The sequence below is a fragment of the Choloepus didactylus genome, chromosome 6 (genome assembly GCF_015220235.1).
Source record: "Choloepus didactylus isolate mChoDid1 chromosome 6, mChoDid1.pri, whole genome shotgun sequence".
Classification (NCBI taxonomy): Eukaryota; Metazoa; Chordata; class Mammalia; order Pilosa; family Megalonychidae; genus Choloepus; species Choloepus didactylus.
Window position 1 is genome coordinate 27,796,148 of NC_051312.1, and position 10,399 is coordinate 27,806,546.

The 10,399-nt window shown below is 40.0% G+C and overlaps 1 pseudogene; it reads left to right on the top strand.

The window, feature by feature from the left end:
• Positions 1–232: 232 nt before the first annotated feature.
• On the top strand, positions 233–9,672 carry LOC119536191 (annotated as a pseudogene).
• Positions 9,673–10,399: the final 727 nt, after the last annotated feature.

The following is a 10,399-nucleotide window of genomic DNA, read 5'->3' on the forward strand; positions in this document are numbered from 1 at the left end:
ATTCAGGGTGCGGCGCTAGGCAGCCTGAGGTGAGGAGCGTGCTTTGAGTAGAAATCAGGTGGAGGAGGACGCGCGGGTGCAGAAGCTGCGGCAGCTTGACCCGGAGAGAAGTGCTGTCTGAGCGTCCGGTTAAGAAGCGGACGCCGCTCTTAGGGCTGGAAGAGGTCCAATCAAGTTTGAAATTAAGAAGATCTGTTGCATTGGTGCAGGCTATGTTGGAGGACCCACATGTAGTGTTATTGCTCACATGTGTCCTGAAATCACGTTAACAGTTGTTGACGTCAATGAATCAAGAATCAATGAGTGGAACTCTCCTACACTCCCTTTTTGTGAGCCAGGACTAAAGGAAGTTGTAGAATCCTGTCGAGGAAAGAATCTCTTTTTCCACCAATATTGATGATGCCATTAAAGAAGCTGACCTTGTATTTATTTCTGTGAACACTCCAACAAAAACCTATGGAATGGGAAAAGGCTGGGCAGCAGATCTGAAGTACACTGAAGCTTGTGCTAGACACATTGTACAAAACTCACATGGGTACAAAATTGTGACTGAGAAAAGCATAGTTCCTGTGCGGGCAGCAGAAAGTATCCGTCGCATATTTGACACAAACACAAAACCCAACTTGAACTTGCAGGGGCTGTCCAACCCCGAGTTCTTGGCAGAGGGAACAGCCATCAAGGACCTAAAGAACCTGGACAGAGTACTGATTGGGGGAGATGAAGCCTCAGAGGGCCAGAGAGCTGTGCAGGCACTATGTGCTGTGTATGAGCACTGGGTTCCCAGAGAAAAGATCCTCACCACTAATAACCTGGTCTTCAGAACTTTCCAAACTGGCAGCAAATGCTTTTCTTGCCCAAAGAATCAGCAGCATTAACTCTATAAGTGCACTATGTGAAGCAACAGGAGCTGATGTAGAAGAGGTAGCAACAGCCACTGGAATGGACCACAGAATTGGAAATAAGTTTCTGAAAGCCAGTGTTGGTTTTGGTGGGAGCTGCTTTCAAAAAGATGTTCTGGGTTTGGCATCTGGGGACGCTTGGAGCTCTTGCCGCTCGGCCCAGGTTAAAGCTGCCTCACTTGTACTTTGTGTTCTATGCTTTTGGAGTGAAATGATAAAATAGTCTACAATAAAATCTGTAGGGCTTTTTAAAAAGGACAAACTCTTAAAGAGAATCTTTAAGTGTAAATGACTGGAGACGGGACAAGATGGCAGACTGGTGAGCTGTAAGTTTTAGTTACTCCTCCAGGAAAGTAGGTAAAAAGCCAGGAACTGCGTGGACTGGACACCACAGAGCAATCTGACTTTGGGCATACTTCATACAACACTCATGAAAACGTGGAACTGCTGAGATCAGCGAAATCTGTAAGTTTTTGCGGCCAGGGGACCCGCGCCCCTCCCTGCCAGGCTCAGTCCCGGGGGAGGAGGGGCTGTCAGCTCCGGGAAGGAGAAGGGAGAACTGCAGTGGCTGCTCTTATCGGAAACTCATGCTACTGATTCAAACTCCAACCATAGATAGACTGAGACCAGACACCAGAGACTCTGAGAGCAGCCAGCCCAGCAGAGAGGAGACAGGCATAGAAAAAAAACAACACGAAAAACTCCAAAATAAAAGCAGAGGATTTTTGGAGTTCTGGTGAACACAGAAAGGGGAAGGGCGGAGCTCAGGCCTTGAGGTGCATATGCAAATCCTGAAGCAAAGCTGATCTCTCTGTCCTGTGGACCTTTCCTTAATGGCCCTGGTTGCTTTGTCTATTAGCATTTCAATAACCCATTAGATCTCTGAGGAGGGCCTTTTTTTTTTTTTTTTTTTTTTAAATCCTTTTTTCTTTTTCTAAAACAATTACTCTAAGAAGCCCAATACAGAAAGCTTCAAAGAATTGCAATTTGGGCACGTCAAGTCAAGAGCAGAACTAAGAGAGCTCTGAGACAAAAGGCAATAATCCAGTGGCTGAGAAAATTCACTAAACACCACAACTTCCCAAGAAAAGGGGGGTGTCCGCTCACAGCCACCATCCTGGTGGACAGGAAACACTCCTGCCCATCGCCAGCCCCATAGCCCAGAGCTGCCCCAGACAACCCAGTGTGACGGAAGTGCTTCAAATAACAGGCACACACCACAAAACTGGGCGTGGACATTAGCCTTCCCTGCAACCTCAGCTGAATGTCCCAGAGCTGGGAAGGTGGAGCAGTGTGAATTAACAAAGCCCCATTCAGCCATCATTTGAGCAGACTGGAAGCCTCCCTACACAGCCCAGCAGCCCAGAACTGCCCTGGGGGGATGGCACTCACCTGTGACATAGCACAGTCATCCCTCAACAGAGGACCCGGGGTGCACAGCCTGGAAGAGGGGCCCACTTGCAAGTCTCAGGAGCCATACGCCAATACCAAAGACTTGTGGGTCAGTGGCAGAGACAAACTGTGGCAGGACTGAACTGAAGGATTAGACTATTGCAGCAGCTTTAAAACTCTAGGATCATCAGGGAGATTTGATTGTTAGGGCCACACCCCCTCCCGGACTGCCCAGAAACACGCCCCACATACAGGGCAGGCAACACCAACTACACACGCAAGCTTGGTACACCAATTGGGCCCCACAAGACTCACTCCCCCACTCACCAAAAAGGCTAAGCAGGGGAGAACTGGCTTGTGGAGAACAGGTGGCTCGTGGACGCCACCTGCTGGTTAGTTAGAGAAAGTGTACTCCACGAAGCTGTAGATCTGATAAATTAAAGATAAGGACTTCAATAGGTCTACAAACCATAAAAGAACCCTATCAAGTTCAGCAAATGCCACGAGGCCAAAAACAACAGAAAATTATAAAGCATATGAAAAAACCAGACGATATGGATAACCCAAGCCCAAGCACCCAAATCAAAAGACCAGAAGAGACACAGCACCTAGAGCAGCTACTCAAGGAACTAAAGATGAACAATGAGACCATAGTACGGGATATGAAGGAAATCAAGAAGACCCTAGAAGAGCATAAAGAAGACATTGCAAGACTAAATAAAAAAATGGATGATCTTATGGAAATTAAGAAACTGTTGACCAAATTAAAAAGATTCTGGACACTCATAGTACAAGACTAGAGGAAGTTGAACAACGAATCAGTGACCTGGAAGATGACAGAATGGAAAATGAAAGCATAAAAGAAAGAATGGGGAAAAAAATTGAAAAACTCGAAATGGACCTCAGGGATATGATAGATAATATGAAACGTCCGAATATAAGACTCATTGGTGTCCCAGAAGGGGAAGAAAAGGGTAAAGGTCTAGGAAGAGTATTCAAAGAAATTGTTGGGGAAAACTTCCCAAATCTTCTAAACAACATAAATACACAAATCATAAATGCTCAGCGAACTCCAAATAGAATAAATCCAAAAAAACCCACTCCGAGACATATACTGATCACACTGTCAAACATAGAAGAGAAGGAGCAAGTTCTGAAAGCAGCAAGAGAAAAGCAATTCACCACATACAAAGGAAACAGCATAAGACTAAGTAGTGACTACTCAGCAGCCACCATGGAGGCAAGAAGGCAGTGGCACGATATATTTAAAATTCTGAGTGAGAGGAATTTCCAGCCAAGAATACTTTATCCAGCAAAGCTCTCCTTCAAATTTGAGGGAGAGCTTAAATTTTTCACAGACAAAGAAATGCTGAGAGAATTTGCTAACAAGAGACCTGCCCTACTGGAGATACTAAAGGGAGCCCTACAGACAGAGAAACAAAGACAGGACAGAGAGACTTGGAGAAAGGTTCAGTACTAAAGAGATTCGGTATGGGTACAATAAAGGATATTAATAGAGAGAGGGAAAAATATGGCAAACATAAACCAAAGGATAAGATGGCCGATTCAAGAAATGCCTTCACGGTTTTAACGTTGAATGTAAATGGATTAAACTCCCCAATTAAAAGATATAGATTCGCAGAATGGATCAAAAAAAATGAACCATCAATATGTTGCATACAAGAGACTCATCTTAGACACAGGGACACAAAGAAACTGAAAGTGAAAGGATGGAAAAAAATATTTCATGCAAGCTACAGCCAAAAGAAAGCAGGTGTAGCAATATTAATCTCAGATAAAATAGACTTCAAATGCAGGGATGTTTTGAGAGACAAAGAAGGCCACTACATACTAATAAAAGGGGCAATTCAGCAAGAAGAAATAACAATCGTAAATGTCTATGCACCCAATCAAGGTGCCACAAAATACATGAGAGAAACACTGGCAAAACTAAAGGAAGCAATTGATGTTTCCACAATAATTGTGGGAGACTTCAACACATCACTCTCTCCTATAGATAGATCAACCAGACAGAAGACCAATAAGGAAATTGAAAACCTAAACAATCTGATAAATGAATTAGATTTAACAGACATATACAGGACATTACATCCCAAATCACCAGGATACACATACTTTTCTAGTGCTCACGGAACTTTCTCCAGAATAGATCATATGCTCGGACATAAAACAAGCCTCAATAAATTTAAAAAGATTGAAATTATTCAAAGCACATTCTCTGACCACAATGGAATACAATTAGAAGTCAATAACCATCAGAGACTTAGAAAATTCACAAATACCTGGAGGTTAAACAACACACTCCTAAACAATCAGTGGGTTAAAGAAGAAATAGCAAGAGAAATTGCTAAATATATAGAGACGAATGAAAATGAGAACACAACATACCAAAACCTATGGGATGCAGCAAAAGCAGTGCTAAGGGGGAAATTTATAGCACTAAACGCATATATTAAAAAGGAAGAAAGAGCCAAAATCAAAGAACTAATGGATCAACTGAAGAAGCTAGAAAATGAACAGCAAACCAATCCTAAACCAAGTACAAGAAAAGAAATAACAAGGATTAAAGCAGAAATAAATGACATAGAGAACAAAAAAACAATAGAGAGGATAAATATCACCAAAAGTTGGTTCTTTGAGAAGATCAACAAGATCGACAAGCCCCTAGCTAGACTGACAAAATCAAAAAGAGAGAAGACCCATATAAACAAAATAATGAATGAAAAAGGTGACATAACTGCAGATCCTGAAGAAATTAAAAAAATTATAAGAGGATATTATGAACAACTGTATGGCAACAAACCGGATAATGTAGAAGAAATGGACAATTTCCTGGAAACATATGAACAACCTAGACTGACCAGAGAAGAAATAGAAGACCTCAACCAACCCATCACAAGCAAAGAGATCCAATCAGTCATCAAAAATCTTCCCACAAATAAATGCCCAGGGCCAGATGGCTTCACAGGGGAATTCTACCAAACTTTCCAGAAAGAACTGACACCAATCTTACTCAAATTCTTTCAAAACATTGAAAAAAATGGAACACTACCTAACTCATTTTATGAAGCTAACATCAATCTAATACCAAAACCAGGCAAAGATGCTACAAAAAAGGAAAACTACCGGCCAATCTCCCTAATGAATATAGATGCAAAAATCCTCAACAAAATACTTGCAAATCGAATCCAAAGACACATTAAAAAAATCATACACCATGACCAAGTGGGGTTCATTCCAGGCATGCAAGGATGGTTCAACATAAGAAAAACAATCAATGTATTACAACACATTAAAAACTCGAAAGGGAAAAATCAATTGATCATCTCAATAGATGCTGAAAAAGCATTTGACAAAATCCAACATCCCTTTTTGATAAAAACACTTCAAAAGGTAGGAATTGAAGGAAACTTCCTCAACATGATAAAGAGCATATATGAAAAACCCACAGCCAGCATAGTACTCAATGGTGAGAGACTGAAAGCCTTCCCTCTAAGATCAGGAACAAGACAAGGATGCCCGCTGTCACCACTGTTATTCAACATTGTGCTGGAAGTGCTAGCCAGGGCAATCTGGCAAGACAAAGAAATAAAAGGCATCCAAATTGGAAAAGAAGAAGTAAAACTGTCATTGTTTGCAGACGATATGATCTTATATCTAGAAAACCCTGAGAAATCAACGATACACCTACTAGAGCTAATAAACAAATTTAGCAAAGTAGCGGGATACAAGATTAATGCACATAAGTCAGTAATGTTTCTATATGCTAGAAATGAACAAACTGAAGAGACACTCAAGAAAAAGATACCATTTTCAATAGCAACTAAAAAAATCAAGTACCTAGGAATAAACTTAACCAAAGATGTAAAAGACCTATACAAAGAAAACTACATAACTCTACTAAAAGAAATAGAATGGGACCTTAAAAGATGGAAAAATATTCCATGTTCATGGATAGGAAGGCTAAATGTCATTAAGATGTCAATTCTACCCAAACTCATCTACAGATTCAATGCAATCTCAATCAAAATTCCAACAACCTACTTTGCAGACTTGGAAAAGCTAGTTATCAAATTTATTTGGAAAGGGAAGATGCCTCGAATTGCTAAAGACACTCTAAAAAAGAAAAACGAAGTGGGAGGACTTACACTCCCTGACTTTGAAGCTTATTATAAAGCCACAGTTGCCAAAACAGCATGGTACTGGCACAAAGATAGACATATAGATCAATGGAATCGAATTGAGAATTCAGAGATAGACCCTCAGATCTATGGCCGACTGATCTTTGATAAGGCCCCCAAAGTCACCGAACTGAGCCATAATGGTCTTTTCAACAAATGGGGCTGGGAGAGTTGGATATCCATATCCAAAAGAATGAAAGAGGACCCCTACCTCACCCCCTACACAAAAATTAACTCAAAATGGACCAAAGATCTCAATATAAAGAAAGTACCATAAAACTCCTAGAAGATAATGTAGGAAAACATCTTCAAGACCTTGTATTAGGAGGCCACTTCCTAGACTTTACACCCAAAGCACAAGCAACAAAAGAGAAAATAGATAAATGGGAACTCCTCAAGCTTAGAAGTTTCTGCACCTCAAAGGAATTTCTCAAAAAGGTAAAGAGGCAGCCAACTCAATGGGAAAAAATTTTTGGAAACCATGTATCTGACAAAAGACTGATATCTTGCAGATACAAAGAAATCCTACAACTCAATGACAAAGGTACAGACAGCCCAATTATAAAATGGGCAAAAGATATGAAAAGACAGTTCTCTGAAGAGGAAATACAAATGGCCAAGAAACACATGAAAAAATGTTCAGCTTCACTAGCTATTAGAGAGATGCAAATTAAGACCACAATGAGATACCATCTAACACCGGTTAGAATGGCTGCCATTAAACAAACAGGAAACTACAAATGCTGAAGGGGATGTGGAGAAATTGGAACTCTTATTCATTGTTGGTGGGACTGTATAATGGTTCAGCCACTCTGGAAGTCAGTCTGGCGGTTCCTTAGAAAACTAGATATAGAGCTACCATTCAATCCAACGATTGCACTTCTCGGTATATACCCGGAAGATCGGAAAGCAGTGACACGAACAGATATCTGCACGCCAATGTTCATAGCAGCATTATTCACAATTGCCAAGAGATGGAAACAACCCAAATGTCCTTCAACAGATGAGTGGATAAATAAAATGTGGTATATACACACGATGGAATACTACGCGGCAGTAAGAAAGAACGATCTGGTGAAACATATGACAACATGGATGAACCTTGAAGACATAATGCTGAGCGAAATAAGCCAGACACAAAAAGAGAAATATTATATGCTACCACTAATGTGAACTTTGAAAAATGTAAAACAAATGGTTTATAATGTAGAATGTAGGGGAACTAGCAGTAGAGAGCAACTAAGGAAGGGGGAACAATAATCCAAGAAGAACAGATAAGCTATTTAACGTTCTGGGGATGCCCAGAAATGACTATGGTCTGTTAATTTCTGATGGATGTAGTAGGAACAAGTTCACTGAAATGTTGCTATATTATGTAACTTTCTTGGGGTAAAGTAGGAACATGTTGGAAGTTAAGCAGTTATCTTAGGTTAGTTGTCTTTTTCTTACTCCCTTGTTATGGTCTCTTTGAAATGTTCTTTTATTGTATGTTTGTTTTCTTTTTAACTTTTTTTTTCATACAGTTGATTTAAAAAAGAAGGGAAATTTAAAAAAAAAAAAAAAAAAAAAAAAGAGAAACACGGAAAAAAAAAAAAAAGATGTAGTGCCCCCTTGAGGAGCCTGTGGAGAATGCAGGGGTATTCGCCTACCCCACCTCCATGGTTGCTAACATCACCACAGACATAGGGGACTGGTGTTTTGATGGGTTGAGCCCTCTACCATAAGTTTTACCCTTGGGAAGATGGTTGCTGCAAAGGAGAGGCTAGGCCTCCCTATATTTGTGCCTAAGAGTCTCCTCCTGAATGCCTCTTTGTTGCTCAGATGTGGCCCTCTCTCTCTGGCTAAGCCAACTTGAAAGGTGAAATCACTGCCTTCCCCCCTACGTGGGATCAGACACCCAGGGGAGTGAATCTCCCCGGCAACGTGGAATATGACTCCCGGGGAGGAATGTAGACCCGGCATCGTGGGACGGAGAACATCTTCTTGACCAAAAGGGGGATGTGAAAGGAAATGAAATAAGCTTCAGTGGCAGAGAGATTCCAAAACGAGCCGAGAGATCACTCTGGTGGGCACTCTTACGCACACTTTAGACAACCCTTTTTAGGTTCTAAAGAATTGGGGTAGCTGGTGGTGGATACCTGAAACTATCAAACTACAACCCAGAACCCATGAATCTCGAAGACAGTTGTATAAAAATGTAGCTTATGAGGGGTGACAATGGGATTGGGAAAGCCATAAGGACCAAACTCCACTTTGTCTAGTTTATGGATGGATGTGTAGAAAAGTAGGGGAAGGAAACAAACAGACAAAGGTACCCAGTGTTCTTTTTTACTTCAATTGCTCTTTTTCACTCTAATTATTATTCTTGTTATTTTTGTGTGTGTGCTAATGAAGGTATCAGGGATTGATTTAGGTGATGAATGTACAACTATGTAATGGTACTGTAAACAATCGAAAGTACGATTTGTTTTGTATGTCTGCGTGGTATGTGAATATATCTCAATAAAATGGTGATTAAAAAAAAAAAAAAAGATGTTCTGAATTTAGTTTATCTCTGTGAGGATCTGAATTTGCCTGATGTAGCTTGTTCTTGGCAGCAGTTCATAGACATGAATGACTATCAGAGAAGGAGGTTTGCTTCCTGGATTATAGATAGTCTGTTTAATACAGTGACTGATAGGAAGATAGCTATTTTGGGGTTTGCATTCAAAAAGGACACTGGTGATAGGAAAGAATCTTCGAGTACATATATTAGCAAAGATTTGATGGATGAAGGTGCACACCTCCATGTATATGATCCAAAAGTACCAAGGTAAAAAATCATTGTGGATCTTTTTCAACCAGGTGTTTCAGAGGATGACCAAGTGTCTCGACTTGTGACCATTTCCAAGGATCCATATGAAGCATGTGATGGTGCCCATGCAGTGGTTATTTGCATTGAGTGGGACATGTTTAAGGAATTGGATTATGAATGCATTCATAAAAAAATGCTGACACCAGCTTTTATCTTTGATGGACGACATGTCTTGGATGGGCTCCACAATGAACTGCAAACCGTTGGCTTCCAAATTGAAACAACTGGCAAAAAGGTGTCTTCAAAGAGAATTCCATATGCTCCTTCTGGTGAAATTCCAAAATTTAGTCTTCAGGATCCACCTAACAAGAAACCCAAAGTATAGACATTGCTGTTTTATTTGTATTTTCTTGGTACTTCAGGATAACAAATATCTGTATCTATCTGATATTAAATGGTAAACAAGCCAAGTGCTTTTAAGGAAGCAAAATTATTTTTTTAATAATCAAATTTATACTAGCTATATGGGTGTTAGCATATCTAGTAATTTTGAATTTAGAATATTTTTTACATATTTTTGTAATATTATTACCTCAGTTATTGGATGGAATATAATCATGTTGGCTTTAATGGTATCAATTTTGTAAAATAAAAATTAAACTTCAAACAATCTTTACTTTACAGAATGTCCATAAGCAGCACTTTAGTGTCACATTGTAAAAGGAAAGGCATGCTTCATTTTTCTGGTCATCAGTTTAATATGTTTTTTGAGGATATGAAACTGCTCTGCTAAATCCTGTTAACTTTTTTTGTGTTAAACTTTCAGAAAATACCAGGGAAACTTACAGATTTCTGGTTTAATTGGGTAAAGGTGTTTTCTAGGCCACATGTAATCTCTGAGCTGAGAAGGAGCAAGCAAAGGACAGGATGGGGACTTTTTGTGCTTTATTGAACATTTTTCTTATGCTTCCATTTTAGAAATAACCATACAAGTATAGTCTGGTTAGAGTTCCCTTGCTTCTTTTGTTTTAGTGAGTTGTGTCATTGCTGCTTTTTTTAGCCCCCAAAAGATCATTATTGTACATTTCCAATCAATCCAAATATGATTAAAA